This window comes from Rhea pennata, chromosome 13 (assembly GCF_028389875.1).
Source record: "Rhea pennata isolate bPtePen1 chromosome 13, bPtePen1.pri, whole genome shotgun sequence".
Lineage (NCBI taxonomy): Eukaryota > Metazoa > Chordata > Aves > Rheiformes > Rheidae > Rhea > Rhea pennata.
Genome location: NC_084675.1, coordinates 19,951,269 through 19,968,054, shown reverse-complemented (window position 1 = coordinate 19,968,054; position 16,786 = coordinate 19,951,269). Strand labels below are relative to the sequence as shown.

The 16,786-nt window shown below is 39.6% G+C and overlaps 1 long non-coding RNA gene across 1 annotated transcript in view; it reads left to right on the top strand.

Annotated features, from left to right (window-relative positions):
- LOC134146135 (uncharacterized) overlaps positions 1-16,786 on the top strand; it is a 73,983-nt gene that overhangs the window by 50,327 nt on the left and 6,870 nt on the right. Inside the window, exon 3 of the long non-coding RNA XR_009959787.1 lies at positions 14,957-15,026. This is a non-coding gene — a long non-coding RNA (uncharacterized LOC134146135). The remainder of the gene's footprint in view (positions 1-14,956; positions 15,027-16,786) is intronic.

Below are 16,786 nucleotides of genomic sequence, written 5' to 3'. Positions count from 1 at the left end.
AGACAAACAGAGCAAACTTCAGTAGAAGAGATGAAAAAGGCAAAGTGCTCTGCACACACTATGATAAATGAAGTAATGGGTTTTAATCAGCAGAGGAAATAAATGATAACGTAGATTATCAGACTGAAATGAACTGTTTTGTCATGCAGAGGCCAGCAAACAGTCCCGCAGCCTCCCTGTGTTTATAGCACCTATTACTAATTGTGGAATATTTGGCTTTAAATATTTGGCTTTGGGCAATTGATTGAAAAAAAGTTGTTAGAGAACAAACCTGGCTCTAAACAGAACACACTGTAGAATCAGGTCATTGCTTTTCCATTGCCCCGTCTCAATAGGAAGGTAACAGGGACTGAACTGAAGCCTGTGCCCTGTTTGTAGGGGTGCTGCTTGGGCTCTTTCCTTGGGTGCCTCTCTGCTGAAGGGCCTGTCACAGCCCTGAAGAGCAGTTCTTGCCCCCACGCAGCAGCAGGAATTATCTGACTTTCACCTGTTTGCAGTCTCAGTTCCCACAGTTTTCACTCACAGTAGCAATTATCGTCAAATCAACGCGGAGGATGGTTATGTTTTAACTCCATCACGTAAAAATTCCTGTAACCTTTAAAACCAGTCATACACTTCAGAGCAGCTAGAATGAGAGTCCCATGTAGTCAGCATTGCAGAAGCTCTGAACAGAAAGACAGCTACTGCCCCAGGGAGGTCATGGTCAAAATGCATGTTTTGTTCTCTTTAAAGATGTGGAAAGAATAGTGACTATTTTATTTTGGGGGGTGATTGGCAAACACTCACTTGTGCAAGGTTTAATTACACAAGATCTGTGTTCCTCAGTAAGTCAAGGCATCAAATCCATCTTCACATGTATCCAAGAGCCCTTCAGTGACTCCTATTTTGCTGGATGATTTTCAACCTTGTTTCATTTTCATTTCACGCACCGATGTACAAATTTCCTATCAGCTTCTTGCCAGAGTAATGCATGTGCCATGCCAGAGAACTGGGTGACGAGTCGTGTAAAAATAAAATGTTCTCTCATTGGCTGGGCTTTGGGAATGGATAACGACCTGAAAAGCCCCTTACAGCCTGGGCCCTCTTTCGTATATTTGCCCTGTAAATAGTGACCACAGTGAAATTGTTGGCTGCAGGCTGCTTGATGCCTGGTATGAGGGTGAATAGTAGCACTGATTGCTCTGTCATTTGGCCAGTCCTCTCCCTGTTACAGATACAGTTGTCCTTGCCCTCCTGGTAATCTCTTACCAGTATAAGATTTCAGGGAGACTTCTCAGTCCGAGTTAGGCAAAAAAGAGGGCAGAGATGATGTATAGGCTTTCTGAATATCTGGATACCCCAGGCAAACAGATGTGGCACATGCGTAAAGTCCACGGTCCTATTTTTGAACCTACTACTGCTGAGCTTCTGTTGCCAAAGAGGGAAAACTTGTATGTCTTTTACCACCTACTGTCTTCACTAGTTGGAGTTATTCTCAACAGCTTCTGGAAAATGAGCTGGAGACAGGGAGAGGGAGAAGAGCAAATACAGGTGACCAGGTGCTGCCTGCATTTCTCTTTTATCATCACTGCTTCAGGCACCAGCAGCCTTGCTGGCCTTCCCTTCGCACACCCTGGGTCTGTGGAGGAACCTGCTGGAGTTTGTGGGTTGCTGATGCAGTTCTGGGGCAAGATCAGGTTTATTTTGTTTGAGCATGATTAATGGGACACAGGCCTGCTTTGAAGGATGGGAGGAGTGCAACCTAAGCAAAGGCTAAATACAGTAATACTAAACCTATAGTATTAAATAAGACACAATGTTGAATACGACCCATCTGGACTTTTATACTTGCTACATAGTGATGATGCAGGAATAGTTTGTGTTAATTGTTTTAGTTAGGTATTTACAGTAATATTGCTGTTTATTTATACTGGCATGCTCCTCAAGAAAACTACTTCTATTCGTTACCTCTCACACCGTATCTCATCTCAAGCTTTCAGTCTCCTAGTCTTCCATGTGATGCAACATAACTGTGCAATAGGGTGGTGGATAGTGCTCGTGATGCAGGCTGGGTGCTGTCCAAGCTTAGCCCAGACTTCAGCTTCTCAGTCTTCTGTGCTCTTGCAGTAACAGAAGTTCACTTTCTTTCAATATGTGCACACATTCCCTTTTACACTCACAAGCCGTCTCTCATCTGACAGACAGACAACACAGGGAGCAAGGGCAAGATTTCGTGACTTCTTTTAAGCCGATGGAGGTCAGTGATTGCAATGGTTGATGTCATGGCTTCAAGTCAAGCTTTACCAGAGATACTATCAAGCAGGGAGAGTGGAAGCTGCCCACACTCCAGACAGAATTCATTTGCCCTGCTATATTTATTCTTCTCTTAACTGCGTTCACTTAAGAGGCTCAGGGAGTTGCAGCTTTGCCTTCTGAACATTGGCTTCAGCCTCCACAGTGACAGAAAAAAAAAATCTATTTTTACTCACCATTACGTAATTTCTCCTTCTTTTGTTTTGGCATTGATAGAAATGGAGGAGAGGCTTCTGTATCACAGTGTTATTATTTGGCTCAGTTCCAAGAGAAACCTTGCTGATCAATGTTTTTGTACTAAACACAGCTGGCCAACCCTGCTTAGAGGGATTTCAAACTGACCTGCCAGCCTTTGGATGGATACATGCTCTACATCTCTTACTCCAAGGCCATGTTCCTTTACTTCTTCTGAAGGGCTGATTTAAGAATGAGGATGGGCATGCCCCAAAGGTCTTTTTTTAGCTTGCTCTAGTTCTGATGCTGCCGCACTGTGATCTGGCTCAATATTACGGAGTCTCTGTATCAGAGAGATCTGCTAGTTCCTGAACGGCCAGCAGGCTGCTTTTATAAGGCAGAAAATGAAGGAGAGTGGGTTCAAGCAGCAATAGAAGAGAGAAAGAAGTACAGTGATCAGTTAAGTTCAGTCCTAGCAGCCTGAATCTGTGGTGTGACTGGGACATTATGATTGTTTGAGTGACTATTTCTACTTTTTTTTTTTTTTTTTTAAACCTACCCTTATCATGTAAGCTACCACACATAGCTAGAACGTCTAAACTCAGGACCAGGTAGGCAGAACCGCTAACTATGCCACATGCTACCACATACTGTTGGCTGCTTCCAGCTGCATGCCTACTAGCTTTTGCAGTGGAACTCGTCCTTTTTGTGTCGAATTAATGCTTTTTTATCAGTTTCCTAATAGATACATCTTGAGGTGGGACAAGAGTATAGCTGTAGGACCAAACAGACATCGTGAAAGACAGACATCAGAACTTCAGTGGACAGTGTCTAAGTGTCTAAGAAAGCTTATGAGAGATTGGGAGCTTGTATGTGGCTAATAAAGTTGTATAAAATCAAAACTTTCTCTAAGTTACCATGCCCTTAAGAGAAGTTTCCTCTGACAGCCTTTGAGAAATGGGAATTCATCTGCTTCTCAATTTGTTGCAGCAGTCACATCGATGCTGTTTGCACTAAATAAACAAGAGAGAGAGCGACTCTGGGAGGCGACGTGCTGGCAGAGGCAGAGAGCCGGTGTTCCACAGTTTATTGCTCAAATAGATGTTTGGAAAAGTTTAGTCTGAATAACTTTAATAAAATAGATAGCCCTATGTGCACAGGAGCTAATGAGACTGCCTTCCCCTGGATTTGTGTCTGCAGTTAATTGATCTAGCAGATCCTTTTTCTCTTTCTTTTCCTAAGACCACAGTGTGTCCACATCCTTGGTCAGACATCAGAGTCCACAAGAGCGGGTACTTGGGTGTACTTCAAATGGGAAAAGTTCCTATTGGTTTGCCTCTCACTGGAGATAAGATTTGAGAGTGGGTGAACTGGTGTCCAGTAAAGGTTGGCTCACATTGCTGCCTTTTTTTCCAAAATGTCTATATACCCTTCTGTTTCTTATCTGCTTCATCTTTTCATAAAGCTTGCAGAAATTATGTATCTTTGCGACCTCTCCCCCATCAACTTTGACTGAAACTGATAGCCAGCTCAATAGCTTAAAGGTTGTTTGGTGGAAAAAAGACACAAAGATGAATACGCTGTAATATATCTTATTCTCTGATAAAAATGCTGGGTTATAATCTACAAATCATAAAAAGCCACCCTAAATTTAGCAAGTTTGGATTTGTCACAAGGGAAAAGAAGAGTTGAATTTATTTGTTTATTTCCTGGATAATGTTTCAGACATCATTATTCTTGGAACCCTGTAGTTTGCCACATCAAGCGAAGCATCAGTTTCTAGACACCCTGCTGACCACACAAGGAGGAATGCCAAGTCCTTCCCAAACCCAGGACCTTCCTGCAGCAAACAGATGTGCCACCTGCAGTGCTGAGCCACCGAGTATAAAGGTTGGATTGATTTCTAGGAAATTAGCATTATTTAGCCTTTAGCAGAGAAATCCCATCCGTGGTATTCTTTTAATATTTTTTTCTAGTAGCCTCTGTTTCATTTGGTGACATTCCCCAGTGTCACATCTAATTTCTGTATCTGTATAGAGTCCATTGCAGAAGATCAAACAGTAGAGGCTGAAAAAGCAAACATATGAGCGTGGATGATATGGCACAGAAGTGCAGTCCTCTTACTCCATTGGCTACCGTTCTGAGCACTACAAAGAAATCACTTTCAAAATACAATACAATGACTGTCTGAAGCCTATTCAAGCCAATGCCAGGCAAACCTCTGAAGGGTCTGAGGTTCTGTTTGGCTCAGATAAGCTTCAGAAAGCATCTGAATGTTTTGATGATTATCAGTAACTCCTAGTCTGGGCTGGAAAACTTGTGCGAAGCTCCCAGCTTTGTTCTGAGATTTCTTTGCCTGCTTTGGGCAAGATTTGCCTCTAGAAAACCCTCAGTAATGAAGATGAGCAGAACGTTACAGTGAACTAGAATATATTGCCACATCTAGTATCCAGTGAATTTGGCCCTTTTGTTCCTGATTCCAGCTGGGAAGAGTTAAGAGAAAAATATGTAGAAAGGAGGAACAGCCATTTTCTTTCAGATCTCAGTAACAGCAATAAGAAAGTCTGCTTCATTCTGCTTACTAGACTTTTGACCTTTCTGGGCAGTTGTGTATCACATGCAGACCAGAGCAGAGTGTGATTTTTCCTCTGCCATCTCTGTTCTTGATGGAGTCAGACATAGTTCCTGGCTAGAGTTCTTTCAAAGTATTGCAGAACTTTAAGTTTAGTTGCTTTCTATTTATTTCTATGGCTCTGCTCATCTTCATGATGAGATTCCTAGTCCCACACAGCTGACTTCTTCCTTATTCATGTTGCTACTACTTTTTGCTAGTTGTCACCCCTCTTTGCCCTTTCCTTTTCCCTAGTACTATTTAGAGGAACTAACAAGGTAGTAGAAGACGTTAGAAAGGAATATCCATTTAGGAAAGTACACAAAAATATCCTCTTCTTGTCATGAAATTGTAGATCAGACTCATAGATTCTGTAGCTTGTGGAGCATTTGTCTGTGGGACTGAGCATACACATATTAAGAAACTGTGGGTGAGAAATTATTCTCCAAAGAAATTGAAAATGTTTGAAAGTAGAATTTATCTTTCAAGGCTTTTGTGGTCACTGAATTCCAAAATAGTCCTTTCGGTAGTTAAGTTTGTCATTAGGCTTCCCAGTCTAGTGAAGCTAAATACTTTTTAAGAAACAAGGAAAATAGTGTGTTGTCTCTCTTTCGCACTGAAGCTTTGTGCTTTGTGGAACAGTTCTGATGCCTGGATTGTGCTGGTTGAACCCTAGAGCAGGTTGCCCAGAGAGATGGTGGGAACTCCATCTTTGGAGAAATCCAAAACCCAGCTGGACACAACCCTGTTCTTGCTGACCTTGCTTGAGCAGAGGGGTTGAATTCAGGTGATTTTCAGAGACCCCTTTCAGTCCCAACTATTCTTGATTATTCTGATATCACTGATAGTGCACCGTGTGTCTGGCAATGTGTTTTATAGTTGTAAGGCCTTCTGCTGTACAGCTCAGGTATAAGACCTATCCAAGTGCTTCATGCTGCTCTTTCTGAAGGTGCTAACCAAATTCCCCCAGGAATTTTGGTGTTAGATTTGCCTAGATATGACCCATTTGGAGTAACAAACCTTTACTCACCATTTTTAAAATCCTCCACAAGCTCTGAGTTGCTGACCCACAGGCAGTAGCAGTGTTCTTCTGAAACAGATGCATGTAAATGGGGAGTTTGAGATGCTGACAATATGTAAAATTAAATATCTAAAACCTTGAGAACAGATTTCTTTTTTAAATAGTTTGAAGAAATTTGCTGGGATCCATTAACCTTAAAAACTTGATGCCAAAGCTTGAACATTTTGATTAAAAAGAAATTAACTGGCAGTTAACATAATATATTACCTGTGGTGAAAATCCAAGCAAGCGTATATCTGAGAAAAAATGTAATTAGATTTAAGTGTGAAGCTGATGTGGTTTTGCATTTGGGAGTTTCTATACCTCTGCTTATCAGGGACCTGATTCCAGAGGCAGCTTTTGCATCGTAGACTGGAAAATGCATCTAGATCCCCATATCTCAAAAATTTACTGAGTGTCAGACCACGAGCAAAGTACAGGAGGTGCAGGAGTGAATTCTAAATAAAAAGTACTCAATGGATAAGCTTCTTTTTTGGTGAAAAAAAGACTCTCAAGCATCTTTAGGTTTAAAATGAGAAATTTTATTTCTTTTGTTTTGATACTTTCTAAATCTGAAGGACCTTTGGCCACAGCTTCATCCTCAATGAAGCCCTCAAGTCAATGGGAGTAGTGAGTGTTCAAAGACAAACTGCCAGGTTAAAAAAAAGAATGGCTTAAGTGCGAGGATTCCACAATAATGTTTCTCTATTGTTTTTTAAATGTATTTTCTGTACACGAGTATCGATACATTATTCTCTCTGGTGATCTGCAATAATACGTTGCGTTTTTAAAAAGAAACGTTTCTAAAACCTAATAGCAATATTCTTGCTTCAGAGCTTTGTTTGAATTAATTTTTAGTATTATCATGGTTAAAACGTCATCTTTATTCACATGGCAAAGGAAAAACTTGGGGCTTTTTTCTTTATTTGCAGAAGATGCCTCCACAGACATTTGCCAGTGGTTTCCATGCACTGTTATTTGTATTACTTTGTGTAGGCCTCCTTCTGTACAAAGAGATGTATTACCTATATCTCAAATTGTACATTATGGTCCCTCTTGGAGGCATTTAATTCCTTATTTATTACTTCTATTATCTACATTGCAATACTATAAGAAAACAAACAAATCAGGTCTTCATTGTATTATATTCTGGACAAATACATTATAAATGATTCAGAGTCCTTGCTGTCTAAAAGTGGTATGAAGAAGTAGGTAGATTTAATAAAAAGGAAAGCCAAGGTGAGGAATGATAACACATACTCAGGAGTAATAATTGGATTGTTAGCAGGGCTACTGCTAAAGTTGACTTTTCTTCTTCCTTTTTTTTTTTTTTTTTTTTTTTTTTTTTTTTTTTTAGCAATTCTAACAAAAGGAGAAATGAAAGCAGTTCAGGGGTTTCTGTAAAAGTCATAACTATGCCATCCTTAAAAATTCAGTTAGGGATTTTCTGTTAGCTCACAAGGACTGGTTCATGTAGCTCTGCAACGCATCCTCTGTCAACTTGGACTGAAATTAACTGCCAGAAATAAAAATTCTAATTTAGATTCTTAATTATCTGCCTTCAGGTAGGCTCATGGATCATCATAGGGCAAGTAAAATCTGCAGTGATTGTATAATAATTTTAGACTGGCAGTACATTAAACAAATTTATTCAGCCAAAGAAGTTTACCGAAGCGGTAACCTTGGGGACACGTGGCTCCCTAAGCTGCCATATACGTCTGTAACCTCAGAGGCATTGGAACCGTTGCAGATCTCTTGTGGACAAAAAAGATATACGCCTGCATAAGAATTTAACTGAGGGAAGACTCTAGTCATGATGCTTGAAGGAAGAAGCGATCTGCGGCTTTTGTGCCGTTAATGCAGAAGAGGGTTTTTTGTAGCTAGAATATCGCGATGTTCAGTTACATCAATCTGCTAAATCAGTTATGCCCATTCATAGGTTTGCTGATAAAACTCTACTATGCTGTCCCTCAAGGAAAAGTTACTTAATCAAACTGTCATTTAGGAGACAAATCCTACTAATTTTATCCATGCAGATATCATCCTTATCTTTAGTGGGACTTTTTCTATTGAAAATGACCTGAAGGGGTTTTTTCTTGCACTAGGAGAAAGATAGCAACAGCTATTCAGACCTTATTTCATGTGGTCAACTACAGTGGATCATTATGGTTTCTGTTCCATTTTACCAGCAAAATTCTATTTTGATATATTTAATCTACATGGTAATTCTAGTAATTAATTTTCAGGAATTCAGCAAAACTGTAGAATCTAGAGGATCTTAAATCAACTGCTGCAAGATAGCCAGTAATGCAAGTCACCTGGCAACAGGGACAAATAGTCTGAGAGAAATCACTGCAGGAATGGTAGTGACAGCTACCATCTCCAGATTACTGAGTTCTCTTTCTATTTTTCCTAAATACCATTCAGATTTGTTACATGATATTAGATGGAAGATTTCTGTGTATTTTATTTCTTTCAAGATTTGGCAAAATATTTTTGATTGGAATACTGGATTTTTATTTGTTCTATCAAAACTGATTTTTTTACTTCAAAGTACTTATTAAATAGTGTATCTATGTTCTTACACTGCTATAGGTTGTGTTGGGTTGGAGAAGAATATCTGAGAAGTAAAAGGGGTCCAAGTTTGCTTTGTTGAGAAATTAGGTGAAGTGACAGCAAAGTGTGTTACTGTATTTTCTTGTATCTTACATCTACTGCAAGTGATAAGTTATTATGGGGATTCAGTGAGGATGATGTACGTATTTCATAGTTGGTGTATGACACTTTATGAAACTAATAGGTGTCTACATGGGGGTTTTGCATTAATTTAGTGAAGTACCTTTTAAAGCTGACAGCTGATTAAACCATGTCAAGTTAAATGAGAATGCATAATGAGGATCCAAGTTTTAGGACATGCTATTAGATGGTGATTAAATACAGTCCAGTTTTGTAGGCTAAGCTGGAGTGAAGCAACATGAAGCTAATGATGCTTGTAGGGATGGATTTCCTCCCAGTCACTACATGAAGTAGGCCTCCAGTGTGCCAAGACCACTACCATCACGTTGAATGGCACGGGCGGCGTTTGCTCTGATTCAGCAGTAAGATGATTACCTGATGTCTGATTGAGTTGTGGTCAGGGAGGGCAAGCTTCGTTTGGAGTGGAAGAGAAGTGCAGTGAGGCTGCATGTTGTGCAATGGGTCTATGCATGGCTTTAATCTCTTTGTTCAGCTGTCGTCTTTTGTATACTCGGTCGGACTAGAATTAGCGTACTGGGGAGCTGTTTATGATGAGGCTTCTTGACCTCACTGCAATACAGTAACTATATAGAATAATATTTTACTTGCAAATGTTTCCCAGCTGAATCACTCAGCTATGTTCAAATTAAGCTACTGTTCAGTGTGAATGAGGATGACAGAATTTAACCATCAGAGAATAAAAAATCTACCGCAATTTAAATTGTACTCCCTACCACTTTCCTACTGTTCTACAGGAAAATGAGCTTTCTTGCTGCCAACAGTAGCTCTCTGTAAGGTATTTCAGCTGAAGCACGTAATGCATGAGTCAGCCCGAGTTTGTCTTTGAACCAAAAGGTTCATTAAAGCCTATAAAGTGGTGCTGAGTTTCAAATGAAACCCAGAGGATGAAATGGGACAAAACTCTGCAGTTTTGATGAGCGCTGCTTTGAAACTTGGGTGCATCTATAGAGCTTTGGGTGTAGGAAACCAGACAAAGAGAAAGGTCACCAGATTAGTATGAGCCTATTCTTTAATAAGCTTTCCTTAAAGAATCTTAAAGAATCTTAAAGAAATCTGACCTAAATTAAAAGTTTATCCGAAGGCCATTGGAGTTGATGAGAGCTTTTTCTGTTGACTTTAACAGACTGAAGTGTCTGATCGTCACAGATTAATCCAAAAATACCTTTCTGTGAAGCAAGCCATGTTTGCTAATACACACCAAGTAGCATTTTACCTTGTTAATGTAATGAAATATGCTGTTTGAACAATAGTTTAATTTAATTGAGCAGTTATCTGATAATCTGCACATCCTTAATGGGGTAAATGTGCAAGGCAGGTTGCTAAAAAGCCCTTCAGTAAATTAAACTAATGCAACAGTCAATGAACTAATGAGCTACTGTGGGAGTTGCATTTCAATTAAAAATCTGTGAGGTTACAAGTAAGTTATAAAACTTATTTGTTAGTTTTACCTACTTTAAGGGGAAGGGAATATCAGTTAAGGGTGCCTTAAACATGTGGCCAATCTAAAATGAAAACTGCAAATAAGTTCTAACGAAGAAACAACAGTTTCTCTGCCAAGAGCATTTGGCAATCCTACTTCTTAACAACCTGCCTGCCCTCACTTACCTTCCACATAGAGCAACCTGGATTTCCTCATAACGCTTTATGAAAGGGCCAACTGTGGAGAATGACCAACATACATCTCAATTCCTATAGGCGTAGTAGAGACTAGCTTTGTCTGAGAAAGCCATTAGGTTTATAGTCTTTAAGAATGAATAACTCCTGATATGCTTGCAGTAAGCTAAGGGGATTGATTTTTAATGGTTTTACGGATATGTCGAGCGTTATTCAGCGGTTTGGAGCTCCAGAGGCTGCGGCTGAAGCAGCCAGGGGTGGGTTTGGTTGTTGGGTTTGCAGAGGTCCGGTGAGGATATAGGTCGTTCTTCAGAGCAGTGTGTTACAAATAGGCTATTTGGGGAGAAGCAGAGCAATAGGGAGAAAGTGTCCCAAAGGGAGTGCCACTGGCCGGACTTCTGTGAGCTCAAACCAAAGGTTTTTGAAGCTGATGAGACTCTTCCTTTTGAATGTGGTATTTAACTAGATGTCATCTCTCTTTTAAGATGGTCTACCAGTGCTTTAGTAAATTGTAATTGCACCTATTAGTATTGTTTACTGTTGATATCACAGTGTATCACCAAGGCCTACCTCTATTTTCTGCACTTTCCACGGGAGGTTATGCAGCCGTCGGTGAGGTAGAATTTCCGCTAGGCTTCTTATTCTCCTTGTTTTGTAAAAGAGAATAAATTAACACCTTCTTTTGTTTTGTTAAAATTTGTGGCATGTCATTATATATGCTAGAACTGCATAGAGAGCAAATGGATCCTGATTCAGCTGAGACTTCTAACAAACTGTGAGCAAAATTAATAAAATTAGCTACAAGATACCTCCCTCACATATGGAAAGCATTACTTATCTATTGAGAGGGAGTGAGGAAGGGCACCAGAGATAGAGAGAGAGAGAGAAAACAGCAAATTCTTAGAACTCAGATTAGTGATTTTGATTGCCCTGGTGTTTTGCTAGGAGACAGACCCTCAAATAGCACTAAAATGATATTCCTGTCTGATCTCATCATCTCAGTATGCCTCCAGATAACAAATTTGTACATTTTGATTACAGGCCTGTCCCAAAAATTAAGTTTAATTAATCTGTTGCAGGGGATCTAATGAGCAACTTCTCACAAAAAGGTTGCAAATAGTCTTTTAAAACCATGAAATGAGAGAGGCGTTGTTTTCTACTAGGGAACTAATATTACCAATCATGGTATTAATGAGCTTGGAATTGGCTGTTATTATGTTAACCTGAATACTTATACATGTCAATTGACATAGGATTGTTCTCGACAAGGGACATCTAATTTAGCATATCGCTTTCTTCTTCATTATAAAAAATAATACTTTACAACAGGAGGAAATTATTTGTCATACTCAACATGTCAAAATATTTGGAAAGTTGCCCAGAACATGAGTTAACTGAACACTGTATAATGTTATGTTTAATGTAAATGTCATTAGCTGCTATATAACACCCATGTAGTTTATATTTCTCCTATCTACTGGTTCATCCCAATGAGCATGTCATCATGAACATTGTATTTTGATAATGAAGAAGATGAGATACAGAAATATTAAAAAGCTGGGCTTTGGAAAATAAGCACACTTTGGGCTGTAAAGGATTCTCCATCTACGTGGACCTGTCTCTAAGCACACTGCAATTAGTGGGAAAACTCCTACTGATTTTAGTGACCATTGAATAATGATCCGTATAACTGTATCAAAATAGCCCCAAAAAACTAACTCTGCTGAAATTGAAGCAAAACTCCTTAATGTCTTCAATATGGCTATTATTTTACACTCTGTTTTTGAGGGTTTTTTTCAGCTGGAATATAGATACAAGTTGAGTAATGAGCGAGCAGTTCGTGTGGCCGTCAACATTTCATGGCACGTGCTGTTCTTTGTGTTGCATTAGCTTTTTTATTTTTACAAGTGCAGCTATTTCTCTCAGCAATTTTTTAATGTCAGATAGAGCTTTTTGCACGGTTATGTTAGGATCAATATTTAGTCATTCTTAATATGTTACATGACAAAGAGAGAGTTTAAAATATTGATCAATTTTGGTGATGCAACTGTGGCAAAACATTTTAAAGATACCTGGAAGTAGTCTATGGAAATAGATGTTTCAAAGGAAGCATAATTCTCTTTGATGAAGTGCTTATTTTAAAGCAAAGACATTATCTGTATTGCAACTTTGTATGCTTTGGAGTTTTGCATAATTTCTAGCAATCTCGGTGTCTGAATTCTTCTCCATTATATATTCTGCTGGTTAATTTATGAAGTGTAAGGAATAAAGCTGGTTAAAAATAAATTTACTTTGGTGATACTTAATCTTTTTCCACAATACGTGCTGTAATTAACATACTAATCTGTAACAAATGCTGAAAGTTCTTCCTAATCGCTTTGCCATACATTTCATTTGACATTTCAGTTATATTTCACTGGCTTGCCCTGTGTGCGTGAAGTGATAAAAACATTCAGTGGAGTTGGACATACTCGTACAAAGGATCTGATTTTTTGTTTAAGATTAACTTGCTTTCTGTAGAATGACTACTTATTTGGGAAGAATGTGAATTACATGAACAAAAATACCATTTACTAAATGCCATGGATAGGGAATAGAATTAGAACTTTGAAATGATTAAGTAACATTTTAGCTGCACTCCAAGCGATCTCAGCATAAGTTAAGTGAAAAGCATTACACAGGCACGTTAAGTTGCATCTTTATGGGGAATAAAAGACTTACAAATCACAAAACCTGCTACACTCTGCAAATGAATGAATAAATATGCTGCATCATACCGTGCCGTGGGTCAAATTTCTCTCGCAGCCTTATTCGGTTTAAATTCAGGAATACTTTGAGGAACTTTAATAAGATTGATTGAGTGATTTCTTTCGTTACCATGACAGCAATACTTAGCATTTTAGTTTTTCCTCTTGGTGTTGGGAACTAAATACAGCAACACTGAGCTTAACGTGTAAGAGTTACGAAAGCAAGGTGATTGCAAAAATGCCTTATTTAGTTTCATCAGTGTTGTAGTCTATCAGCTCCCCTTCCTCATGCCTTAGAGCCTTTTGATAGGTAAATTACTCTCGTTATTTCATGGTTTGCCTTGCAGTAGAAGCTTGAGGCGCTACTCATGGGCGGTATTCCACAGGGGCAGACCCACCAACGCAGGATCACGAGATGGGCCCTGCCTCAGAAGTTTTATAATCTATGTATAAGACAACAGTGGGAAACACGGTGATGAAGTAGTGCCAGGATACTATGGCATACCTAACTGAGCAAGCTGATTAACCTAGGTATGATTAATTGAAAAAGCAGCCCTCCCCAGAAGCCTCTACAGTAGATGTCCCAGTCGTCTCAGAAGGGAAAACCATCTTTTCTGGTGTAAGAGGAAAAGCGTTTCATTATGTAAAAGCAATTATGGGCTAAATAACCAGATGCCAAACTCCCTGTTACTGCCGCTTCCTGGGAAAAATCTAGAACTTCAGATCCTCAAAATTTATGTTCCTCTGTGGTCAAATCCTCACGTGCTGACAGCAAGCACTTACGTTCCCACCAGTAAGATTCCCTAAGTACAGGCTGTGTTTCAGGGCTAGTCACAGGTTATGGAGGAAAAGAGGATGTCACTAGATCCGGTCAGAGCACTGACCTAAGAAAACTACAGCATAAGAAGAATTTTTGTTCTATTTGTGGCTCCCTCTATCATCAGCTTTTTCTGAATTACTTGTAGCTACACAATTCTTCTTTGTGCATATGAATTTTCCTTCCAGTGTGAACCCTTTTGTACTTCTTTTTAATGACGACAGCTGTTCCATCAATTGGCATCTTACCTTGTTGGAGATGGAAACTAGGCATGATACATTCTTGAAAAATCCCCATCAGCTATTTCCTGTAGCTTATTTATCCCCCAGGCACTTACAAAATGATTCTCTAATAGTTTGTTCTAGTGTTTCTCTAGACACTAAATTTAAACTGGCTGATCTCTTGTTTCTGTCTCCTCCGTTGTGTCTGTTTATGAAATTAGGTATTACTTGCCCTTCTTAGTCTTCTGAGGCCTCCCCTCCTCTTTGAAAGCAAGCTTGCTGATGGGAACAAAGTCAGTCATTCCATTTTTGATTTAGAGTTACTGCTTTTGCATGACTGGCATTCGATTCAGCACTTCTCTCATATTAGTATTTGAGAGCATACAGAAGAAACTACTTCCTCTATTTTCCTAGTTAGTATTCAAGGACCAACTGGAGCAGAATAGACAGAGAAGTCCAGGCTTAGAGGGATTATAATTAAGAGAGAACAAAGAAACTGAGAATAAAGGTGAGAAATAAAAGGACTGAGGTGGGGGGAGAGTGTTAAAAGACCTAAAGTGCCAAGGAGCAAGAAGATCTCCTGATTTAAATCATCAGCGTTGTTTTTAGGTCATTTTTAGCTCTAAGGCATCTCTAACTCTTTCTCCTGTCTTTTTTAAACAGAAAGAGGAAGACTTTACTGTATGAAGTCAAAAAATGCAAATATTGAGATTACCTTCTTCCAGGCTATCAGGTATGTTGCATATATGTACATATATACATTCTATGTGTGTGTGTGTATGTGTCTATATGTATACACAATTGCAAACGTGGTGGTTGCCTATGATAGGGCTAAGCCATCCGATCTGTCTGGAGCTAGGAGTCACTTGTGATACTGGCTGTGGCTCCTGGCAGTGCGCGCACATGATGTCCCCCTGTTCTTGAATTGCAGTTCAGCCGTTGAAAGAAAAATTCATTGCAGCTTAGCATTGGACAGCTGGTACAACTCTTCCTTGGCAGTATGCTGTTACAAATCTCCTCTAATATTCTGGTAATGAGGTGGCTGCCAATGTGCTTGGCATCAGACCAGAGAACAGAAAAATCTAGATTTTTAAGTCCTCATCTCTTATGTAATTTAACACTCTGTGATAAGTGATTTGGCTCTCTATTCCTCCAAGGATGAAAATTATTCTGTAGCCAGTCTATTTGTAACCCTAATGCATTCTAGTGAATTCACCACTGAAATTCTGCTTTGTTCCAACATTGTCAAACTGCTAGTTGGGATGTGGTTTGTTTTCATTGTTTGTTTGTTTGTTTAATAACCCATTTCCTAGAGATAATTTAGCGGGAATAAGTAGCTGCTTTGTATTTTTCAACCTGTTTCATGGAGATCCAGTAGGCAGGTTCATTCTTCTAAAACAGAATTATTAGCAACTAATTAAAAAAAAATCAAGACTTCTGCTATTATCCTCCTTTTTTTTTTTTTAAAAAAAAAAAACTTAAAGTACACTGCATATGTAAGTTGAAGGCTACTTATTTGCTAGGGTTTAGAGGGAGTATACAATATATCTTCATAAATCCCTATTAAAAAGGATGACCTTTGAAAGGATTTTGGAAGAGGAGAGTAATATATAAAAATTACCCACTTATTCTCTTGTGTATGGCTTTCTACTGATTTTTGTCTGAAGCAGAAGGGGTTAATTTAGTTACACTAAGTGTTCCTGTCCTGCTTAATGACGTCATGTATGATTTTGCTGTGGGCAATGTAGAGGAATGCCCAAGAACACCCTCCCGGATTTACTTTTAAAGCACGCTTCGGACGAGAGATGTTCAAGCAGCATCCAAGACCCGCGTTGCCTGAACTCTCTGGTCCTCCGTTTGCCAGAGGCCTCTGTGTTATTTGCAGAGGTGTTTTGATCACGCTGATAACGTGCCCTTTTGTGGGCTGCAGAGCTGAACCCCGCTGATGGACTGGCAGTGGTTGTGCTGGGAGGCTTTAGCAAAGCTGCCTGAGTTGAGGTGAAGGGAAGGCGTTGTGCCAGAGGCCTGCATCTCTAGAGATGAGTTATCTGGTGGATGGAGCAGGGCACTAAGCAAAGCTGAGCTGGGCGTGCAGAGAGCGATTCCTCCCCAGCAGCCAGGGCCTGCTGCATGGTGTCTGGATGACATCCATAGCCTGACCAGTGTTCACTTGCATTCGCGCTGTTCTTGTGATCTTAGGAAGAGTCACTGTTTTCTGTCTGCCATTACTAAACCGTCTATAATCCTGTGGGTTCCTGTCACATAACCTCTCTATTACGATGGTGCAGAGTCCTGTAGTATTTTACTGCTCCTTGTACATGTACATGCCTGTCCATGCACTTGTACGGGGCACCTTCTTTGCGTGTGTCTAGCTAAATCTCTTCTGGTGAGAAGGAAAGCAGGGAACTGGCATGCAAACCCAAAGGGAGAAGTTAAAGGATTAATGCAGGATGGCAAGGTGTCGGACTATGGGCACAGATAGAAGATTATAGC